Source organism: Clavelina lepadiformis, chromosome 4 (genome assembly GCF_947623445.1).
Source record: "Clavelina lepadiformis chromosome 4, kaClaLepa1.1, whole genome shotgun sequence".
NCBI classification, from domain to species: domain Eukaryota; kingdom Metazoa; phylum Chordata; class Ascidiacea; order Aplousobranchia; family Clavelinidae; genus Clavelina; species Clavelina lepadiformis.
The window spans coordinates 14,591,632-14,609,104 of NC_135243.1; the positions used below are offsets into that span (position 1 = coordinate 14,591,632).

The following is a 17,473-nucleotide window of genomic DNA, read 5'->3' on the forward strand; positions in this document are numbered from 1 at the left end:
AAACTCCGAGATCGGATCTACTCAACATGGTATGGTCGTAGGCAATTTCAAATGAAAGAAAATGGCTTTTTTAATTCTAATTCGATTGCATAGGACATTCAAAAACGCAAATAGTTGCTATAAATTTAATTGAAATATACAGCATGACTAAAATGCTTACAACACCCGGTATTCCCAGGCAGACACCCATCCAAGTACTAACCGGGCCCGAGGTTGCTTAACTTCCGAGATCGAACGAGATCGGGTCTACTCAAACTGGTATGGTCGTAGGCAATTTCAAAAGGAAGAAAATGGTCTTTCCACTTCTTATTCGATTGAATAGGAAATTCAAAAAAGCAAATAGTTGCTAAAAATTTGATTGAAATATACAGCATGACTAAAATGCTTACAACACCCGGTATTCCCAGGAAGCCAACCATCTAACTACTAACCGGGTCCGAGGTTGCTTAAACTCCGAGATCGGATCTACTCAACATGGTATGGTCGTAGGCAATTTCAAATGAAAGAAAATGGCTTTTTTAATTCTAATTCGATTGCATAGGACATTCAAAAACGCAAATAGTTGCTATAAATTTAATTGAAATATACAGCATGACTAAAATGCTTACAACACCCGGTATTACCAGGCAGTCACCCATCCAAGTACTAACCGGGCCCGAGGTTGCTTAACTTCCGAGATCGAACGAGATCGGGTCAACTCAACCTGGTATGGTCGTATGCGATTTCAAGTGAAAGAAAATGGCCTTTTCAATTCTAATTAGATTGAAAAGGACATTCAAAAAAGCAAATAGTTGGTATAAATTTGAGTGAAATATACAGCATGACTAAAATGCTTACAAAACCCGGTATTCCCAGGCGGTCACCCATCCAAGTACTAACCGGGCCAGAGGTTGCTTAACTACCGAGTTTGGTTCTACTCAACCTGGTATGGTCGCATGCGATTTCAAATGAAAGAAAATGGCTTTTTAAATTATTATTCGATTGCATAGGAAATTCAAAAAAGAAAACAGTTACTATATATTTAATTGAAATATACAGCATGACTAAAATGCTTACAACACCCGGTATTCACAGGCGGTCACACATCCAAGTACTAACCGGGCCCGAGGTTGCTTAACTTCCGAGATCGAACGAGATCTGGTCTACTCAACCTGATATGGTCGTAAGAGATTTAGAATGAAAGAAAATGGCCTTTTCAATTCTAAATCGATTGCATAGGAAATTCAAAAAAGCAAATAGTTGTTATAAATTTAATTGAAAGATACAGCATGACTAAAATGCTTACAACACCCGGTATTACCAGGCAATCACCCATCCAAGTATTAACCTGGCCCGAGGTTGCTTAACTTCCGAGATCGGGTCTACTCAACCTGGTATGGTCGTAGGTGTTTTAAAGTGAAAGAAAATGGCTTTTTTAATTATAATTCGATTGCATAGGAAATTCAAAATCACAAACAGTTGCTATTACGTTAATTGAAATATACAGCATGACTAATATGCTTATAACACCCGGTATTCCCAGGTGGTCACCCATCCAAGTACTAACAGGGCCCGAGGTTGCTTAACTTCCGAGATCGAACGAGATCGGGTATACTCAAACTGGTATGGCCGTACGCGATTTCAAAAGAAAGAAAAGGGCCTTTTCAATTATAATTCGATTGCATAGGAAAGTAAAAAACGCAAATAGTTGCTAGACATTTGATTGAAATATACAGCATGACTAAAATGCTTACAACACCCGTTATTCCCAGGCGGTCAACCATCCAAGTACTAACCGGGCCCGAGGTTGCTTAAATTCCGAGATCGTATCTACTCAACCTGGTATGGTCGAAGGTGGGTTCAAATGAAAGGAAATGGCTTTTTCAATTATAATTCGATTGCATAGGAAATTCAAAATCGCAAATAGTTGCTATAAATTTGATTGAAATATACAGCATGACTAAAATGCTTACAACACCCGGTATTACCAGGCGGTCACCCATCCAAGTACTAACCGGGCCCGAGGTTGCTTGACTTCCGAGATCTGGTCTACTCAACCTGGTATGGTCGTAGGTGATCTCAAAAGAAAGAAAATGGCCTTATGAATTCTAATTCGATTGCATAGGATATTCAAAGAGGCAAACAGATGTTATCAATTTAATTGAAGTATACAGCATGACTAAAATGCTTACAACACCCGGTATTCCCAGGCGGTCACCCATCCAAGTACTAACCGGGCCCGAGGTTGCTTAACTTTCGAGATCGGGTCTACTCAACCTGGTATAGTCTTAGGCGATATCAAAAGAAAGAAAATTGCTTTTTTAATTATAATTCGTTTGCATAGGAAATTCAAAATCACAAACAATTGCTATATATTTAATTGAAATATACAGCATGACTAAATTGCTTACAACACCCGGTATTCCCAGTCGGTCCCCCATCCAAGTACTAACCGGGCCCGAGGTTGCTTAACTTCCGAGATCGAACGAGATCGGGTCTACTCAACCTGGTATGGTCGTAGGTGATCTCAAAAGAAAGAAAATGGCCTTATGAATTCTAATTCGATTGCATAGGAAATTCAAAAAGGCAAACAGATGTTATCAATTTAATTGAAGTATACAGCTTGACTAAAATGCTTACAACACCCGGTATTCCCAGGCGGTCACCCATCCAAGTACTAACCGTGCCCGAGGTTGCTTAACTTCCGAGATCGAACGAGATCGGGTCTACTCAAACTGGTATGGTCGTAGGCAATTTCAAAAGGAAGAAAATGGTCTTTCCATTTCTTATTCGATTGAATAGGAAATTCAAAAAAGCAAATAGTTGTTATAAATTTGATTGAAATATACAGCATGACTAAAATGCTTACAACACCCGGTATTCCCAGGAAGCCACCCATTCAACTACTCACCGGGTCCGAGGTTGCTTAAACTCCGAGATCGGATCTACTCAACATGGTATGGTCGTAGGCAATTTCAAATGAAAGAAAATGGCTTTTTTAATTCTACTTCGATTGCATAGGACATTCAAAAACGCAAACCGTTGCTATAAATTTAATTGAAATATACAGCATGACTAAAATGCTTACAACACCCGGTATTCCCAGGCTGTCACCCATCCAAGTACTAACCGGGCTCGAGGTTGCTTAACTTCCGAGATCAAACGAGATCGGGTCTACTCAACCTGGTATGGTCGAAGGCAATTTGAAAAGAAAGAAAATGGCTTTTTTAATTATAATTCGATTGCATAAGAAATATAAAAACGCAAAGAGTTGCTATAAAAATAATTGAAATGTACAGCATGACTAAAATGCTTACAACACCCGATATTCCCAGGCGGTCACCCATCCAAGTACTAACCGGACCCGAGGTTGCTTAACTTCCGAGATCGAACGAGATCGGGTCTACTCAACCTGGTATGGTCGTAGGCAATTTCAAAAGAAAGAAAATGGACTTTCCACTTCTATTTCGATTGCATAGGAAATTCAAAAAAGCAAATAGTTGTTATAAATTTGAGTGAAATATACAGCATGACTAAAATGCTTACAACACCCGGTATTACCAGGCAATCACACATCCAAGTACTAACCGGGCCCGAGGTTGCTTAACTTCCGAGATCGAACGAGATCGGGTCTACTCAACCTGGTATGGTCGTAGGCGATCTCAAAAGAAAGAAAATGGCCTTATGAATTCTAATTCGATTGCATAGGAAATTCAAAAAAGCAAATAGTTACTAAAAATTTATTTGAAATATACAGCATGACTAAAATGCTTATAACACACGGTATTCCCAGGCGGTCACCCATCCAAGTACTAACTGGGCCCGAGGTTGCTTAACTTCCGAGATCGAACGAGATCGGAACTATTCAACCTGGTATGGTCGTAGGTGATTTCAAAAGAAAGAAAATGGCCTTTTCAATTCTAATTCGATTGCATAGGAAATTCAAATAGGCAAACAGATGTTATAAATTTGAGTGAAATATACAGCATGACTAAAATGCTTACAACACCCGGTATTACCAGGCAATCACACATCCAAGTACTAACCGGGCCCGAGGTTGCTTAACTTCCGAGATCGAACGAGATCGGGTCTACTCAACCTGGTATGGTCGTAGGCGATTTTAAAACAAAGAAAAGAGCATTTTTAATTATAATTCGATTGCATAGGAAAGTAAAAATCACAAACAGTTGCTTTTACTTTAATTGAAATATACAGCATGACTCAATTGCTTATAACACCCGGTATTCCCAGGCGGTCACCCATCCAAGTACTAACCGGGCCCGAGGTTGCTTAACTTCCGAGATCGAACGAGATCAGGTCTTCTCAACCGGGTATGGTCTTAGGCGATTTCAAAAGAAAGAAAATGGCAATTTCAATTCTAATTCGATTGCATAGGAAACTCAGAAAAGCAAATTGTTGCTAAAAATTTAATTGAAATATACAGCATGACTAAAATGCTTACAGCACCCGGTATTACCAGGCGGTCACCCATTCAAGTACTAACCGGGCCCGAGGTTGCTTAACTACCGAGATCGAACGAGATCGGGTCTACTCAACCTGATATGGTCGTAGGTGATCTCAAAAGAAAGAAAATGGCCTTATGAATTCTAATTCGAGTGCATAGGAAATTCAAAAGGGCAAACAGATGTTATAAATTTAATTGAAATATACAGCATGACTAAAATGCTTACAACACCCGGTATTTCCAGGCGGTCACCCATCCAAGTACTAACTGGGCCTGAGGTTGCTTAACTTCCGAGATCGGGTCTACTCAACCTGGTATGGTCGTAGGCAATTTCAAATGAAAGAAAATGGCTTTTTTAATTCTAATTCGATTGCATAGGACATTCAAAAACGCAAATAGTTGCTATAAATTTAATTGAAATATACAGCATGACTGAAATGCTTACAACACCCGGTATTCCCAAGCGGTCACCCATCCAAGTACTAACCGGGCCCGAGGTTGCTTAACTTCCGAGATCGAACGAGATCAGGTCTGCTCAACGTGGAATGGTCGTAGGCGATTTCAAAACAAAGAAAATGGCTTTTTTATTTATAATTCGATTGCATAGGAAATTCAAAAAAGCAAATAGTTGCTATAAATTTAATTGAAATATACAGCTTGACTAAAATGCTTACAACACCCGGTATTCCCAGGCGGTCACCCATCCAAGTACTAACCGTGCCCGAGGTTGCTTAACTTCCGAGATCGAACGAGATCGGGTCTACTCAAACTGGTATGGTCGTAGGCAATTTCAAAAGGAAGAAAATGGTCTTTCCATTTCTTATTCGATTGAATAGGAAATTCAAAAAAGCAAATAGTTGTTATAAATTTGATTGAAATATACAGCATGACTAAAATGCTTACAAAACCCGGTATTCCCAGGAAGCCACCCATCTAACTACTAACCGGGTTCGAGGTTGCTTAAACTCCGAGATCGGATCTACTCAACATGGTATGGTCGTAGGCAATTTCAAATGAAAGAAAATGGCTTTTTTAATTCTAATTCGATTGCATAGGACATTCAAAAACGCAAATAGTTGCTATAAATTTAATTGAAATATACAGCATGACTAAAATGCTTACAACACCCGGTATTCCCAGGCAGTCACCCATCCAAGTACTAACCGGGCCCGAGGTTGCTTAACTTCCGAGATCGAACGAGATCGGGTCTACTCAACCTGGTATGGTCGTATGCGATTTCAAGTGAAAGAAAATGGCCTTTTCAATTCTAATTAGATTGAAAAGGACATTCAAAAAAGCAAATAGTTGGTATAAATTTGAGTGAAAGATACAGCATGACTAAAATGCTTACAAAACCCGGTATTCCCAGGCGGTCACCCATCCAAGTACTAACCGGGCCAGAGGTTGCTTAACTACCGAGTTTGGTTCTACTCATCCTGGTATGGTCGCATGCGATTTCAAATGAAAGAAAATGGCTTTTTAAATTATTATTCGATTGCATAAGAAATTCAAAAAAGAAAACAGTTACTATATATTTAATTGAAATATACAGCATGACTAAAATGCTTACAACACCCGGTATTCACAGGCGGTCACACATCCAAGTACTAACCGGGCCCGAGGTTGCTTAACTTCCGAGATCGAACGAGATCTGGTCTACTCAACCTGATATGGTCGTAAAAGATTTAGAATGAAAGAAAATGGCCTTTTCAATTCTAAATCGATTGCATAGGAAATTCAAAAAAGCAAATAGTTGTTATAAATTTGATTGAAAGATACAGCATGACTAAAATGCTTACAACACCCGGTATTACCAGGCAATCACCCATCCAAGTATTAACCGGGCCCGAGGTTGCTTAACTTCCGAGATCGGGTCTACTCAACCTGGTATGGTCGTAGGTGTTTTAAAGTGAAAGAAAATGGCTTTTTTAATTATAATTCGATTGCATAGGAAATTCAAAATCACAAACAGTTGCTATTACGTTAATTGAAATATACAGCATGACTAATATGCTTATAACACCCGGTATTCCCAGGTGGTCACCCATCCAAGTACTAACAGGGCCCGAGGTTGCTTAACTTCCGAGATCGAACGAGATCGGGTATACTCAACCTGGTATGGCCGTACGCGATTTCAAAAGAAAGAAAAGGGCATTTTCAATTATAATTCGATTGCATAGGAAAGTAAAAAACGCAAATAGTTGCTAGACATTTGATTGAAATATACAGCATGACTAAAATGCTTACAACACCCGTTATTCCCAGGCGGTCAACCATCCAAGTACTAACCGGGCCCGAGGTTGCTTAAATTCCGAGATCGTATCTACTCAACCTGGTATGGTCGAAGGTGGGTTCAAATGAAAGGAAATGGCTTTTTCAATTATAATTCGATTGCATAGGAAATTCAAAATCGCAAATAGTTGCTATAAATTTGATTGAAATATACAGCATGACTAAAATGCTTACAACACCCGGTATTACCAGGCGGTCACCCATCCAAGTACTAACCGGGCCCGAGGTTGCTTGACTTCCGAGATCTGGTCTACTCAACCTGGTATGGTCGTAGGTGATCTCAAAAGAAAGAAAATTGCCTTATGAATTCTAATTCGATTGCATAGGATATTCAAAGAGGCAAACAGATGTTATCAATTTAATTGAAGTATACAGCATGACTAAAATGCTTACAACACCCGGTATTCCCAGGCGGTCACCCATCCAAGTACTAACCGGGCCCGAGGTTGCTTAACTTTCGAGATCGGGTCTACTCAACCTGGTATGGTCTAAGGCGAATTCAAAAGAAAGAAAATTGCTTTTTTAATTATAATTCGTTTGCATAGGAAATTCAAAATCACAAACAATTGCTATATATTTAATTGAAATATACAGCATGACTAAAATGCTTACAACACCCGGTATTCCCAGTCGGTCACCCATCCAAGTACTAACCGGGCCCGAGGTTGCTTAACTTCCGAGATCGAACGAGATCGGGTCTACTCAACCTGGTATGGTCGTAGGTGATCTCAAAAGAAAGAAAATGGCCTTATGAATTCTAATTCGATTGCATAGGAAATTCAAAAAGGCAAACAGATGTTATCAATTTAATTGAAGTATACAGCTTGACTAAAATGCTTACAACACCCGGTATTCCCAGTCGGTCACCCATCCAAGTACTAACCGTGCCCGAATTTGCTTAACTTCCGAGATCGAACGAGATCGGGTCTACTCAAACTGGTATGGTCGTAGGCAATTTCAAAAGGAAGAAAATGGTCTTTCCATTTCTTATTCGATTGAATAGGAAATTCAAAAAAGCAAATAGTTGTTATAAATTTGATTGAAATATACAGCATGACTAAAATGCTTACAACACCCGGTATTCCCAGGAAGCCACCCATCCAACTACTAACCGGGTCCGAGGTTGCTTAAACTCCGAGATCGGATCTACTCAACATGGTATGGTCGTAGGCAATTTCAAATGAAAGAAAATGGCTTTTTTAATTCTACTTCGATTGCATAGGACATTCAAAAACGCAAACCGTTGCTATAAATTTAATTGAAATATACAGCATGACTAAAATGCTTACAACACCCGGTATTCCCAGGCTGTCACCCATCCAAGTACTAACCGGGCTCGAGGTTGCTTAACTTCCGAGATCAAACGAGATCGGGTCTACTCAACCTGGTATGGTCGAAGGCAATTTGAAAAGAAAGAAAATGGCTTTTTTAATTATAATTCGATTGCATAAGAAATATAAAAACGCAAAGAGTTGCTATAAAAATAATTGAAATGTACAGCATGACTAAAATGCTTACAACACCCGATATTCCCAGGCGGTCACCCATCCAAGTACTAACCGGGCCCGAGGTTGCTTAACTTCCGAGATCGAACGAGATCGGGTCTACTCAACCTGGTATGGTCGTATGCGATTTCAAGTGAAAGAAAATGGCCTTTTCAATTCTAATTAGATTAAAAAGGACATTCAAAAAAGCAAATAGTTGGTATAAATTTGAGTGAAAGATACAGCATGACTAAAATGCTTACAAAACCCGGTATTCCCAGGCGGTCACCCATCCAAGTACTAACCGGGCCAGAGGTTGCTTAACTACGGAGTTTGGTTCTACTCAACCTGGTATGGTCGCATGCGATTTCAAATGAAAGAAAATGGCTTTTTAAATTATTATTCGATTGCATAGGAAATTCAAAAAAGAAAACAGTTACTATATATTTAATTGAAATATACAGCATGACTAAAATGCTTACAACACCCGTTATTCACAGGCGGTCACACATCCAAGTACTAACCGGGCCCGAGGTTGCTTAACTTCCGAGATCGAACGAGATCTGGTCTACTCAACCTGATATGGTCGTAAGAGATTTAGAATGAAAGAAAATGGCCTTTTCAATTCTAAATCGATTGCATAGGAAATTCAAAAAAGCAAATAGTTGTTATAAATTTGATTGAAAGATACAGCATGACTAAAATGCTTACAACACCCGGTATTACCAGGCAATCACCCATCCAAGTATTTACCGGGCCCGAGGTTGCTTAACTTCCGAGATCGGGTCTACTCAACCTGGTATGGTCGTAGGTGTTTTAAAGTGAAAGAAAATGGCTTTTTTAATTATAATTCGATTGCATAGGAAATTCAAAATCACAAACAGTTGCTATTACGTTAATTGAAATATACAGCATGACTAATATGCTTATAACACCCGGTATTCCCAGGTGGTCACCCATCCAAGTACTAACAGGGCCCGAGGTTGCTTAACTTCCGAGATCGAACGAGATCGGGTATACTCAACCTGGTATGGCCGTACGCGATTTCAAAAGAAAGAAAAGGACATTTTCAATTATAATTCGATTGCATAGGAAATTCAAAAAAGTAAACAGATGTTATAAATTCAATTGAAGTATACAGCATGACTAAAATGCTTACAACACCCGGTATTCCCAGGCGGTCAACCATCCAAGTACTAACCGGGCCCGAGGTTGCTTAACTTGCGAGATCGAACGAGATCAAGTCTGCTCAACCTGGTATGGTCGAAGGCGATTTCAAAAGAAAGAAAATAGCATTTTCAATTCTAATTCGATTGCATAGGAAATTCAAAACGCAAATAGTTGCTATAAATTTAATTGAAATATACAGAATGACTAAAATGCTTACAACACCCGGTATTCCCAGGCGGTCACCCATCCAAGTACTAACCGGGCCCGAGGTTGCTTGACTTCCGAGATCGAACGAAATCAAGTCTGCTCAACCTGGTATGGTCGTAGGCGATTTCAAACGAAAGAAAATGGCAATTTCAATTCTATTTCGATTGCATAGGAAATTCAAAAAAGCAAATAGTTGATAAAAATTTAATTGAAATATACAGCATGTCTAAAATGCTTATTGCACCCGGTATTCCCAGGCAATCACCCATCCAAGTACTAACCGGGCCCGAGGTTGCTTAACTTCCGAGATCGGGTATACTCAACCTGGTATGGTCGTAGGTGTTTTCAAATGAAAGAAAATGGCCTTTTTAATTATAATTCGATTGCATGGGAAATTCAAAATCACAAACAGTTGCTTTTAATTTAATTGAAATATACAGCATGACTAAATTGCTTATAAAACCCGGTATTCCCAGGCGGTCACCCATCCAAGTACTAACCGGGCCCGAGTTTGCTTAACTTCCGAAATCGAACGAGATCGGGTCTACTCAACCTGGTATGGTCGAAGGTGATTTCAAAAGAAAGAAAATGGCTTTTTCAATTCTAATTCGATTGCATAAGAAATTCAAAACGGCATACAGATGTTATAAATTTAATTGAAGTATACAGCATGACTAAAATGCTTACAACACCCGGTATTCCCAGGCGGTCACCCATACAAGTACTAACCGGGCCCGAGGTTGCTTAACTTCCGAGATCGAACGAGATCGGGTCTACTCAACCTGGTATGGTCGTAGGCAATTTCAAAAGAAAGAAAATGGCCTTTTCAATTCTAATTCGATTGCATAGGAAATTCAAAAAAGCAAATAGTTGCTAAAAATTTAATTGAAATATACAGCATGATTAAAATGCTTACAGCACCCGGTATTCCCAGGCGGTCACCCATCCAAGTACTAACCGGGCCCGAATTTGCTTAACTTCCGAGATCAGACGAGATCGGGTCTACTCAACCTGGTATGGTAGTAGGTGATTTCAAAAGAATTAAAATGGCGTTTTCAATTCTAATTCGATTGCATAGGAAATTCAAAAGCGCAAACATATGTTATAAATTTAATTGAAATATACAGCATGACTAAAATGCTTACAACACCCGGTATTCCCAGGCGGTCACCCTTCCAAGTACTAACCGGGCCCGAGGTTGCTTAACTTCCGAGATCGAACGAGATCGGGTCTACTCAACCTGGTATGGTCGTAGGCAATTTCAAAAGAAAGAAAATGGACTTTCCACTTCTATTTCGATTGCATAGGAAATTCAAAAAAGCAAATAGTTGTTATAAATTTGATTGAAATATACAGCATGACTAAAATGCTTACAACACCCGGTATTACCAGGCAATCACACATCCAAGTACTAACCGGGCCCGAGGTTGCTTAACTTCCGAGATCGAACGAGATCGGGTCTACTCAACCTGGTATGGTCGTAGGCGATCTCAAAAGAAAGAAAATGGCCTTATGAATTCTAATTCGATTGCATAGGAAATTCAAAAAAGCAAATAGTTACTAAAAATTTAATTGAAATATACAGCATGACTAAAATGCTTATAACACACGGTATTCCCAGGCGGTCACCCATCCAAGTACTAACTGGGCCCGAGGTTGCTTGACTTCCGAGATCGAACGAGATCGGGACTATTCAACCTGGTATGGTCGTAGGTGATTTCAAAAGAAAGAAAATGGCCTTTTCAATTCTAATTCGATTGCATAGGAAATTCAAAAAGGCAAACAGATGTTATAAATTTAATTGAAATATACAGCATGACTAAAATGCTTACAACACCCGGTATTCCCAGGCGGTCACCCATCCAAGTACTAACCGGGCCCGAGGTTGCTTAACTTCCGAGATCGAACGAGATCGGGTCTACTCAACCTGGTATGGTCGTAGGCGATTTTAAAACAAAGAAAAGAGCATTTTTAATTATAATTCGATTGCATAGGAAAGTAAAAATCACAAACAGTTGCTTTTAATTTAATTGAAATATACAGCATGACTCAATTGCTTATAACACCCGGTATTCTCAGGCGGTCACCCATCCAAGTACTAACCGGGCCCGAGGTTGCTTAACTTCCGAGATCGAACGAGATCAGGTCTTCTCAACCGGGTATGGTCTTAGGCGATTTCAAAAGAAAGAAAATGGCAATTTCAATTCTAATTCGATTGCATAGGAAACTCAGAAAAGCAAATTGTTGCTAAAAATTTAATTGAATTATACAGCATGACTAAAATGCTTACAGCACCCGGTATTCCCAGGCGGTCACCCATTCAAGTACTAACCGGGCCCGAGGTTGCTTAACTTCCGAGATCGAACGAGATCGGTTCTACTCAACCTGATATGGTCGTAGGTGATCTCAAAAGAAAGAAAATGGCCTTATGAATTCTAATTCGAGTGCATAGGAAATTCAAAAGGGCAAACAGATGTTATAAATTTAATTGAAATATACAGCATGACTAAAATGCTTACAACACCCGGTATTTCCAGGCGGTCACCCATCCAAGTACTAACTGGGCCTGAGGTTGCTTAACTTCCGAGATCGGGTCTACTCAACCTGGTATGGTCGTAGGCAATTTCAAATGAAAGAAAATGGCTTTTTTAATTCTAATTCGATTGCATAGGACATTCAAAAACGCAAATAGTTGCTATAAATTTAATTGAAATATACAGCATGACTGAAATGCTTACAACACCCGGTATTCCCAAGCGGTCACCCATCCAAGTACTAACCGGGCCCGAGGTTGCTTAACTTCCGAGATCGAACGAGATCAGGTCTGCTCAACCTGGTATGGTCGTAGGCGATTTCAAAACAAAGAAAATGGCTTTTTTAATTATAATTCGATTGCATAGGAAATTCAAAAAAGCAAATAGTTGCTATAAATTTAATTGAAATATACAGCTTGACTAAAATGCTTACAACACCCGGTATTCCCAGGCGGTCACCCATCCAAGTACTAACCGTGCCCGAGGTTGCTTAACTTCCGAGATCGAACGAGATCGGGTCTACTCAAACTGGTATGGTCGTAGGCAATTTCAAAAGGAAGAAAATGGTCTTTCCACTTCTTATTCGATTGAATAGGAAATTCAAAAAAGCAAATAGTTGTTATAAATTTGATTGAAATATACAGCATGACTAAAATGCTTACAACACCCGGTATTCCCAGGAAGCCACCCATCTAACTACTAACCGGGTCCGAGGTTGCTTAAACTCCGAGATCGGATCTACTCAACATGGTATGGTCGTAGGCAATTTCAAATGAAAGAAAATGGCCTTATGAATTCTAATTCGATTGCATAGGAAATTCAAAAAGGCAAACAGATGTTATCAATTTAATTGAAGTATACAGCTTGACTAAAATGCTTACAACACCCGGTATTCCCAGGCGGTCACCCATCCAAGTACTAACCGTGCCCGAGGTTGCTTAACTTCCGAGATCGAACGAGATCGGGTCTACTCAAACTGGTATGGTCGTAGGCAATTTCAAAAGGAAGAAAATGGTCTTTCCATTTCTTATTCGATTGAATAGGAAATTCAAAAAAGCAAATAGTTGTTATAAATTTGATTGAAATATACAGCATGACTAAAATGCTTACAACACCCGGTATTCCCAGGAAGCCACCCATCCAACTACTAACCGGGTCCGAGGTTGCTTAAACTCCGAGATCGGATCTACTCAACATGGTATGGTCGTAGGCAATTTCAAATGAAAGAAAATGGCTTTTTTAATTCTACTTCGATTGCATAGGACATTCAAAAACGCAAACCGTTGCTATAAATTTAATTGAAATATACAGCATGACTAAAATGCTTACAACACCCGGTATTCCCAGGCTGTCACCCATCCAAGTACTAACCGGGCTCGAGGTTGCTTAACTTCCGAGATCAAACGAGATCGGGTCTACTCAACCTGGTATGGTCGAAGGCAATTTGAAAAGAAAGAAAATGGCTTTTTTAATTATAATTCGATTGCATAAGAAATATAAAAACGCAAAGAGTTGCTATAAAAATAATTGAAATGTACAGCATGACTAAAATGCTTACAACACCCGATATTCCCAGGCGGTCACCCATCCAAGTACTAACCGGGCCCGAGGTTGCTTAACTTCCGAGATCGAACGAGATCGGGTCTACTCAACCTGGTATGGTCGTAGGCAATTTCAAAATAAAGAAAATGGACTTTCCACTTCTATTTCGATTGCATAGGAAATTCAAAAAAGCAAATAGTTGTTATAAATTTGATTGAAATATACAGCATGACTAAAATGCTTACAACACCCGGTATTACCAGGCAATCACACATCCAAGTACTAACCGGGCCCGAGTTTGCTTAACTTCCGAGATCGAACGAGATCGGGTCTACTCAACCTGGTATGGTCGTAGGCGATCTCAAAAGAAAGAAAATGGCCTTATGAATTCTAATTCGATTGCATAGGAAATTCAAAAAAGCAAATAGTTACTAAAAATTTAATTGAAATATACAGCATGACTAAAATGCTTATAACACACGGTATTCCCAGGCGGTCACCCATCCAAGTACTAACTGGGCCCGAGGTTGCTTGACTTCCGAGATCGAACGAGATCGGGACTATTCAACTTGGTATGGTCGTAGGTGATTTCAAAAGAAAGAAAATGGCCTTTTCAATTCTAATTCGATTGCATAGGAAATTCAAAAAGGCAAACAGATGTTATAAATTTAATTGAAATATACAGCATGACTAAAATGCTTACAACACCCGGTATTCCCAGGCGGTCACCCATCCAAGTACTAACCGGGCCCGAGGTTGCTTAACTTCCGAGATCGAACGAGATCGGGTCTACTCAACCTGGTATGGTCGTAGGCGATTTTAAAACAAAGAAAAGAGAATTTTTAATTATAATTCGATTGCATAGGAAAGTAAAAATCACAAACAGTTGCTTTTAATTTAATTGAAATATACAGCATGACTCAATTGCTTATAACACCCGGTATTCCCAGGCGGTCACCCATCCAAGTACTAACCGGGCCCGAGGTTGCTTAACTTCCGAGATCGAACGAGATCAGGTCTTCTCAACCGGGTATGGTCTTAGGTGATTTCAAAAGAAAGAAAATGGCAATTTCAATTCTAATTCGATTGCATAGGAAACTCAGAAAAGCAAATTGTTGCTAAAAATTTAATTGAAATATACAGCATGACTAAAATGCTTACAGCACCCGGTATTCCCAGGCGGTCACCCATTCAAGTACTAACCGGGCCCGAGGTTGCTTAACTACCGAGATCGAACGAGATCGGGTCTACTCAACCTGATATGGTCGTAGGTGATCTCAAAAGAAAGAAAATGGCCTTATGAATTCTAATTCGAGTGCATAGGAATGTCAAAAGGGCAAACAGATGTTATAAATTTAATTGAAATATACAGCATGACTAAAATGCTTACAACACCCGGTATTTCCAGGCGGTCACCCATCCAAGTACTAACTGGGCCTGAGGTTGCTTAACTTCCGAGATCGGGTCTACTCAACCTGGTATGGTCGTAGGCAATTTCAAATGAAAGAAAATGGCTTTTTTAATTCTAATTCGATTGCATAGGACATTCAAAAACGCAAATAGTTGCTATAAATTTAATTGAAATATACAGCATGACTGAAATGCTTACAACACCCGGTATTCCCAAGCGGTCACCCATCCAAGTACTAACCGGGCCCGAGGTTGCTTAACTTCCGAGATCGAACGAGATCAGGTCTGCTCAACCTGGTATGGTCGTAGGCGATTTCAAAACAAAGAAAATGGCTTTTTTAATTATAATTCGATTGCATAGGAAATTCAAAAAAGCAAATAGTTGCTATAAATTTAATTGAAATATACAGCTTGACTAAAATGCTTACAACACCCGGTATTCCCAGGCGGTCACCCATCCAAGTACTAACCGTGCCCGAGGTTGCTTAACTTCCGAGATCGAACGAGATCGGGTCTACTCAAACTGGTATGGTCGTAGGCAATTTCAAAAGGAAGAAAATGGTCTTTCCACTTCTTATTCGATTGAATAGGAAATTCATAAAAGCAAATAGTTGTTATAAATTTGATTGAAATATACAGCATGACTAAAATGCTTACAACACCCGGTATTCCCAGAAAGCCACCCATCTAACTACTAACCGGGTCCGAGGTTGCTTAAACTCCGAGATCGGATCTACTCAACATGGTATGGTCGTAGGCAATTTCAAATGAAAGAAAATTGCTTTTTTAATTCTAATTCGATTGCATAGGACATTCAAAAACGCAAATAGTTGCTATAAATTTAATTGAAATATACAGCATGACTAAAATGCTTACAACACCCGGTATTCCCAGGCAGTCACCCATCCAAGTACTAACCGGGCCCGAGGTTGCTTAACTTCCGAGATCGAACGAGATCGGGTCTACTCAACCTGGTATGGTCGTATGCGATTTCAAGTGAAAGAAAATGGCCTTTTCAATTCTAATTAGATTGAAAAGGACATTCAAAAAAGCAAATACATGGTAAAAATTTGAGTGAAAGATACAGCATGACTAAAATGCTTACAAAACCCGGTATTCCCAGGCGGTCACCCATCCAAGTACTAACCGGGCCAGAGGTAGCTTAACTACCGAGTTTGGTTCTACTCAACCTGGTATGGTCGCATGCGATTTCAAATGAAAGAAAATGGCTTTTTAAATTATTATTCGATTGCATAGGAAATTCAAAAAAGAAAACAGTTACTATATATTTAATTGAAATATACAGCATGACTAAAATGCTTACAACACCCGGTATTCACAGGCGGTCACACATCCAAGTACTAACCGGGCCCGAGGTTGCTTAACTTCCGAGATCGAACGAGATCTGGTCTACTCAACCTGATATGGTCGTAAGAGATTTAGAATGAAAGAAAATGGCCTTTTCAATTCTAAATCGATTGCATAGGAAATTCAAAAAAGCAAATAGTTGTTATAAATTTGATTGAAAGATACAGCATGACTAAAATGCTTACAACACCCGGTATTACCAGGCAATCACCCATCCAAGTATTAACCGGGCCCGAGGTTGCTTAACTTCCGAGATCGGGTCTACTCAACCTGGTATGGTCGTAGGTGTTTTAAAGTGAAAGAAAATGGCTTTTTTAATTATAATTCGATTGCATAGGAAATTCAAAATCACAAACAGTTGCTATTACGTTAATTGAAATATACAGCATGACTAATATGCTTATAACACCCGGTATTCCCAGGTGGTCACCCATCCAAGTACTAACAGGGCCCGAGGTTGCTTAACTTCCGAGATCGAACGAGATCGGGTATACTCAACCTGGTATGGCCGTACGCGATTTCAAAAGAAAGAAAAGGGCATTTTCAATTATAATTCGATTGCATAGGAAAGTAAAAAACGCAAATAGTTGCTAGACATTTGATTGAAATATACAGCATGACTAAAATGCTTACAGCACCCGGTATTCCCAGGCGGTCACCCATTCAAGTACTAACCGGGCCCGAGGTTGCTTAACTTCCGAGATCGAACGAGATCGGGTCTACTCAACCTGGTATGGTCGTAGGTGATCTCAAAAGAAAGAAAATGGCCTTATGAATTCTAATTCGATTGCATAGGAAATTCAAAAAGGCAAACAGATGTTATCAATTTAATTGAAGTATACAGCTTGACTAAAATGCTTACAACACCCGGTATTCCCAGGCGGTCACCCATCCAAGTACTAACCGTGCCCGAGGTTGCTTAACTTCCGAGATCGAACGAGATCGGGTCTACTCAAACTGGTATGGTCGTAGGCAATTTCAAAAGGAAGAAAATGGTCTTTCCATTTCTTATTCGATTGAAT

At 39.6% G+C, this 17,473-nt stretch overlaps 26 non-coding genes and 37 pseudogenes across 26 annotated transcripts; all 63 read right to left on the minus strand.

The window, feature by feature from the left end:
* Window positions 1-153: 153 nt before the first annotated feature.
* On the minus strand, window positions 154-272 carry LOC143455140 (5S ribosomal RNA). Its single transcript, XR_013116732.1, has one exon. It is a non-coding gene; the product is annotated as a 5S ribosomal RNA (ribosomal RNA).
* Window positions 273-601: 329 nt separating this feature from the next.
* On the minus strand, window positions 602-720 carry LOC143455460 (5S ribosomal RNA; annotated as a pseudogene).
* A 329-nt stretch (window positions 721-1,049) lies between these two features.
* Window positions 1,050-1,168, minus strand: LOC143456147 (5S ribosomal RNA; annotated as a pseudogene).
* Window positions 1,169-1,278: 110 nt separating this feature from the next.
* Window positions 1,279-1,387, minus strand: LOC143457437 (5S ribosomal RNA; annotated as a pseudogene).
* Window positions 1,388-1,497: 110 nt separating this feature from the next.
* Window positions 1,498-1,616, minus strand: LOC143455507 (5S ribosomal RNA; annotated as a pseudogene).
* Window positions 1,617-1,726: 110 nt separating this feature from the next.
* LOC143457452 (5S ribosomal RNA) lies at window positions 1,727-1,835 on the minus strand (annotated as a pseudogene).
* Window positions 1,836-1,945: 110 nt separating this feature from the next.
* Window positions 1,946-2,054, minus strand: LOC143457339 (5S ribosomal RNA; annotated as a pseudogene).
* A 110-nt stretch (window positions 2,055-2,164) lies between these two features.
* LOC143457168 (5S ribosomal RNA) lies at window positions 2,165-2,273 on the minus strand (annotated as a pseudogene).
* Window positions 2,274-2,383: 110 nt separating this feature from the next.
* LOC143454705 (5S ribosomal RNA) lies at window positions 2,384-2,502 on the minus strand. Its single transcript, XR_013116315.1, has one exon. It is a non-coding gene; the product is annotated as a 5S ribosomal RNA (ribosomal RNA).
* A 110-nt stretch (window positions 2,503-2,612) lies between these two features.
* LOC143454996 (5S ribosomal RNA) lies at window positions 2,613-2,731 on the minus strand. Its single transcript, XR_013116595.1, has one exon. It is a non-coding gene; the product is annotated as a 5S ribosomal RNA (ribosomal RNA).
* A 329-nt stretch (window positions 2,732-3,060) lies between these two features.
* Window positions 3,061-3,179, minus strand: LOC143456223 (5S ribosomal RNA; annotated as a pseudogene).
* A 110-nt stretch (window positions 3,180-3,289) lies between these two features.
* On the minus strand, window positions 3,290-3,408 carry LOC143454300 (5S ribosomal RNA). The gene has a single exon (XR_013115931.1). It is a non-coding gene; the product is annotated as a 5S ribosomal RNA (ribosomal RNA).
* A 110-nt stretch (window positions 3,409-3,518) lies between these two features.
* Window positions 3,519-3,637, minus strand: LOC143455988 (5S ribosomal RNA; annotated as a pseudogene).
* A 110-nt stretch (window positions 3,638-3,747) lies between these two features.
* Window positions 3,748-3,866, minus strand: LOC143456672 (5S ribosomal RNA; annotated as a pseudogene).
* Window positions 3,867-3,976: 110 nt separating this feature from the next.
* Window positions 3,977-4,095, minus strand: LOC143455990 (5S ribosomal RNA; annotated as a pseudogene).
* A 110-nt stretch (window positions 4,096-4,205) lies between these two features.
* Window positions 4,206-4,324, minus strand: LOC143455130 (5S ribosomal RNA). Its single transcript, XR_013116722.1, has one exon. It is a non-coding gene; the product is annotated as a 5S ribosomal RNA (ribosomal RNA).
* A 110-nt stretch (window positions 4,325-4,434) lies between these two features.
* Window positions 4,435-4,553, minus strand: LOC143456604 (5S ribosomal RNA; annotated as a pseudogene).
* Window positions 4,554-4,663: 110 nt separating this feature from the next.
* Window positions 4,664-4,772, minus strand: LOC143457252 (5S ribosomal RNA; annotated as a pseudogene).
* A 110-nt stretch (window positions 4,773-4,882) lies between these two features.
* Window positions 4,883-5,001, minus strand: LOC143455700 (5S ribosomal RNA; annotated as a pseudogene).
* Window positions 5,002-5,111: 110 nt separating this feature from the next.
* On the minus strand, window positions 5,112-5,230 carry LOC143454997 (5S ribosomal RNA). Its single transcript, XR_013116596.1, has one exon. It is a non-coding gene; the product is annotated as a 5S ribosomal RNA (ribosomal RNA).
* Window positions 5,231-5,559: 329 nt separating this feature from the next.
* On the minus strand, window positions 5,560-5,678 carry LOC143453740 (5S ribosomal RNA). The gene has a single exon (XR_013115395.1). It is a non-coding gene; the product is annotated as a 5S ribosomal RNA (ribosomal RNA).
* Window positions 5,679-6,007: 329 nt separating this feature from the next.
* LOC143456339 (5S ribosomal RNA) lies at window positions 6,008-6,126 on the minus strand (annotated as a pseudogene).
* A 329-nt stretch (window positions 6,127-6,455) lies between these two features.
* LOC143454876 (5S ribosomal RNA) lies at window positions 6,456-6,574 on the minus strand. Its single transcript, XR_013116480.1, has one exon. It is a non-coding gene; the product is annotated as a 5S ribosomal RNA (ribosomal RNA).
* Window positions 6,575-6,684: 110 nt separating this feature from the next.
* On the minus strand, window positions 6,685-6,793 carry LOC143457453 (5S ribosomal RNA; annotated as a pseudogene).
* A 110-nt stretch (window positions 6,794-6,903) lies between these two features.
* Window positions 6,904-7,012, minus strand: LOC143457340 (5S ribosomal RNA; annotated as a pseudogene).
* A 110-nt stretch (window positions 7,013-7,122) lies between these two features.
* Window positions 7,123-7,231, minus strand: LOC143457231 (5S ribosomal RNA; annotated as a pseudogene).
* Window positions 7,232-7,341: 110 nt separating this feature from the next.
* LOC143454385 (5S ribosomal RNA) lies at window positions 7,342-7,460 on the minus strand. Its single transcript, XR_013116011.1, has one exon. It is a non-coding gene; the product is annotated as a 5S ribosomal RNA (ribosomal RNA).
* A 110-nt stretch (window positions 7,461-7,570) lies between these two features.
* LOC143455409 (5S ribosomal RNA) lies at window positions 7,571-7,689 on the minus strand (annotated as a pseudogene).
* A 329-nt stretch (window positions 7,690-8,018) lies between these two features.
* LOC143456224 (5S ribosomal RNA) lies at window positions 8,019-8,137 on the minus strand (annotated as a pseudogene).
* A 110-nt stretch (window positions 8,138-8,247) lies between these two features.
* LOC143458004 (5S ribosomal RNA) lies at window positions 8,248-8,366 on the minus strand. The gene has a single exon (XR_013117645.1). It is a non-coding gene; the product is annotated as a 5S ribosomal RNA (ribosomal RNA).
* A 329-nt stretch (window positions 8,367-8,695) lies between these two features.
* LOC143456484 (5S ribosomal RNA) lies at window positions 8,696-8,814 on the minus strand (annotated as a pseudogene).
* A 329-nt stretch (window positions 8,815-9,143) lies between these two features.
* LOC143454877 (5S ribosomal RNA) lies at window positions 9,144-9,262 on the minus strand. The gene has a single exon (XR_013116481.1). It is a non-coding gene; the product is annotated as a 5S ribosomal RNA (ribosomal RNA).
* A 110-nt stretch (window positions 9,263-9,372) lies between these two features.
* Window positions 9,373-9,491, minus strand: LOC143455979 (5S ribosomal RNA; annotated as a pseudogene).
* A 109-nt stretch (window positions 9,492-9,600) lies between these two features.
* LOC143455408 (5S ribosomal RNA) lies at window positions 9,601-9,719 on the minus strand (annotated as a pseudogene).
* Window positions 9,720-9,829: 110 nt separating this feature from the next.
* LOC143457421 (5S ribosomal RNA) lies at window positions 9,830-9,938 on the minus strand (annotated as a pseudogene).
* A 110-nt stretch (window positions 9,939-10,048) lies between these two features.
* Window positions 10,049-10,167, minus strand: LOC143456923 (5S ribosomal RNA; annotated as a pseudogene).
* A 110-nt stretch (window positions 10,168-10,277) lies between these two features.
* LOC143453707 (5S ribosomal RNA) lies at window positions 10,278-10,396 on the minus strand. The gene has a single exon (XR_013115363.1). It is a non-coding gene; the product is annotated as a 5S ribosomal RNA (ribosomal RNA).
* A 110-nt stretch (window positions 10,397-10,506) lies between these two features.
* On the minus strand, window positions 10,507-10,625 carry LOC143456213 (5S ribosomal RNA; annotated as a pseudogene).
* A 110-nt stretch (window positions 10,626-10,735) lies between these two features.
* Window positions 10,736-10,854, minus strand: LOC143453819 (5S ribosomal RNA). Its single transcript, XR_013115470.1, has one exon. It is a non-coding gene; the product is annotated as a 5S ribosomal RNA (ribosomal RNA).
* A 110-nt stretch (window positions 10,855-10,964) lies between these two features.
* LOC143455991 (5S ribosomal RNA) lies at window positions 10,965-11,083 on the minus strand (annotated as a pseudogene).
* A 110-nt stretch (window positions 11,084-11,193) lies between these two features.
* On the minus strand, window positions 11,194-11,312 carry LOC143456523 (5S ribosomal RNA; annotated as a pseudogene).
* Window positions 11,313-11,422: 110 nt separating this feature from the next.
* LOC143454449 (5S ribosomal RNA) lies at window positions 11,423-11,541 on the minus strand. Its single transcript, XR_013116072.1, has one exon. It is a non-coding gene; the product is annotated as a 5S ribosomal RNA (ribosomal RNA).
* Window positions 11,542-11,651: 110 nt separating this feature from the next.
* LOC143455298 (5S ribosomal RNA) lies at window positions 11,652-11,770 on the minus strand. The gene has a single exon (XR_013116882.1). It is a non-coding gene; the product is annotated as a 5S ribosomal RNA (ribosomal RNA).
* Window positions 11,771-11,880: 110 nt separating this feature from the next.
* LOC143456159 (5S ribosomal RNA) lies at window positions 11,881-11,999 on the minus strand (annotated as a pseudogene).
* A 110-nt stretch (window positions 12,000-12,109) lies between these two features.
* LOC143457253 (5S ribosomal RNA) lies at window positions 12,110-12,218 on the minus strand (annotated as a pseudogene).
* Window positions 12,219-12,328: 110 nt separating this feature from the next.
* On the minus strand, window positions 12,329-12,447 carry LOC143453999 (5S ribosomal RNA). The gene has a single exon (XR_013115645.1). It is a non-coding gene; the product is annotated as a 5S ribosomal RNA (ribosomal RNA).
* A 110-nt stretch (window positions 12,448-12,557) lies between these two features.
* Window positions 12,558-12,676, minus strand: LOC143454998 (5S ribosomal RNA). Its single transcript, XR_013116597.1, has one exon. It is a non-coding gene; the product is annotated as a 5S ribosomal RNA (ribosomal RNA).
* Window positions 12,677-13,005: 329 nt separating this feature from the next.
* Window positions 13,006-13,124, minus strand: LOC143454999 (5S ribosomal RNA). The gene has a single exon (XR_013116598.1). It is a non-coding gene; the product is annotated as a 5S ribosomal RNA (ribosomal RNA).
* A 329-nt stretch (window positions 13,125-13,453) lies between these two features.
* LOC143456226 (5S ribosomal RNA) lies at window positions 13,454-13,572 on the minus strand (annotated as a pseudogene).
* Window positions 13,573-13,682: 110 nt separating this feature from the next.
* On the minus strand, window positions 13,683-13,801 carry LOC143453584 (5S ribosomal RNA). The gene has a single exon (XR_013115244.1). It is a non-coding gene; the product is annotated as a 5S ribosomal RNA (ribosomal RNA).
* Window positions 13,802-13,911: 110 nt separating this feature from the next.
* On the minus strand, window positions 13,912-14,030 carry LOC143456470 (5S ribosomal RNA; annotated as a pseudogene).
* A 110-nt stretch (window positions 14,031-14,140) lies between these two features.
* LOC143456958 (5S ribosomal RNA) lies at window positions 14,141-14,259 on the minus strand (annotated as a pseudogene).
* A 110-nt stretch (window positions 14,260-14,369) lies between these two features.
* Window positions 14,370-14,488, minus strand: LOC143454461 (5S ribosomal RNA). The gene has a single exon (XR_013116083.1). It is a non-coding gene; the product is annotated as a 5S ribosomal RNA (ribosomal RNA).
* Window positions 14,489-14,598: 110 nt separating this feature from the next.
* On the minus strand, window positions 14,599-14,717 carry LOC143455613 (5S ribosomal RNA; annotated as a pseudogene).
* Window positions 14,718-14,827: 110 nt separating this feature from the next.
* Window positions 14,828-14,946, minus strand: LOC143455772 (5S ribosomal RNA; annotated as a pseudogene).
* A 110-nt stretch (window positions 14,947-15,056) lies between these two features.
* On the minus strand, window positions 15,057-15,165 carry LOC143457254 (5S ribosomal RNA; annotated as a pseudogene).
* A 110-nt stretch (window positions 15,166-15,275) lies between these two features.
* LOC143454000 (5S ribosomal RNA) lies at window positions 15,276-15,394 on the minus strand. Its single transcript, XR_013115646.1, has one exon. It is a non-coding gene; the product is annotated as a 5S ribosomal RNA (ribosomal RNA).
* A 110-nt stretch (window positions 15,395-15,504) lies between these two features.
* On the minus strand, window positions 15,505-15,623 carry LOC143455000 (5S ribosomal RNA). The gene has a single exon (XR_013116599.1). It is a non-coding gene; the product is annotated as a 5S ribosomal RNA (ribosomal RNA).
* A 329-nt stretch (window positions 15,624-15,952) lies between these two features.
* Window positions 15,953-16,071, minus strand: LOC143453741 (5S ribosomal RNA). The gene has a single exon (XR_013115396.1). It is a non-coding gene; the product is annotated as a 5S ribosomal RNA (ribosomal RNA).
* A 329-nt stretch (window positions 16,072-16,400) lies between these two features.
* On the minus strand, window positions 16,401-16,519 carry LOC143456148 (5S ribosomal RNA; annotated as a pseudogene).
* A 329-nt stretch (window positions 16,520-16,848) lies between these two features.
* On the minus strand, window positions 16,849-16,967 carry LOC143454878 (5S ribosomal RNA). Its single transcript, XR_013116482.1, has one exon. It is a non-coding gene; the product is annotated as a 5S ribosomal RNA (ribosomal RNA).
* A 110-nt stretch (window positions 16,968-17,077) lies between these two features.
* Window positions 17,078-17,196, minus strand: LOC143454866 (5S ribosomal RNA). The gene has a single exon (XR_013116470.1). It is a non-coding gene; the product is annotated as a 5S ribosomal RNA (ribosomal RNA).
* A 110-nt stretch (window positions 17,197-17,306) lies between these two features.
* Window positions 17,307-17,425, minus strand: LOC143455001 (5S ribosomal RNA). The gene has a single exon (XR_013116600.1). It is a non-coding gene; the product is annotated as a 5S ribosomal RNA (ribosomal RNA).
* Between the last annotated feature and the right edge of the window lie 48 nt (window positions 17,426-17,473).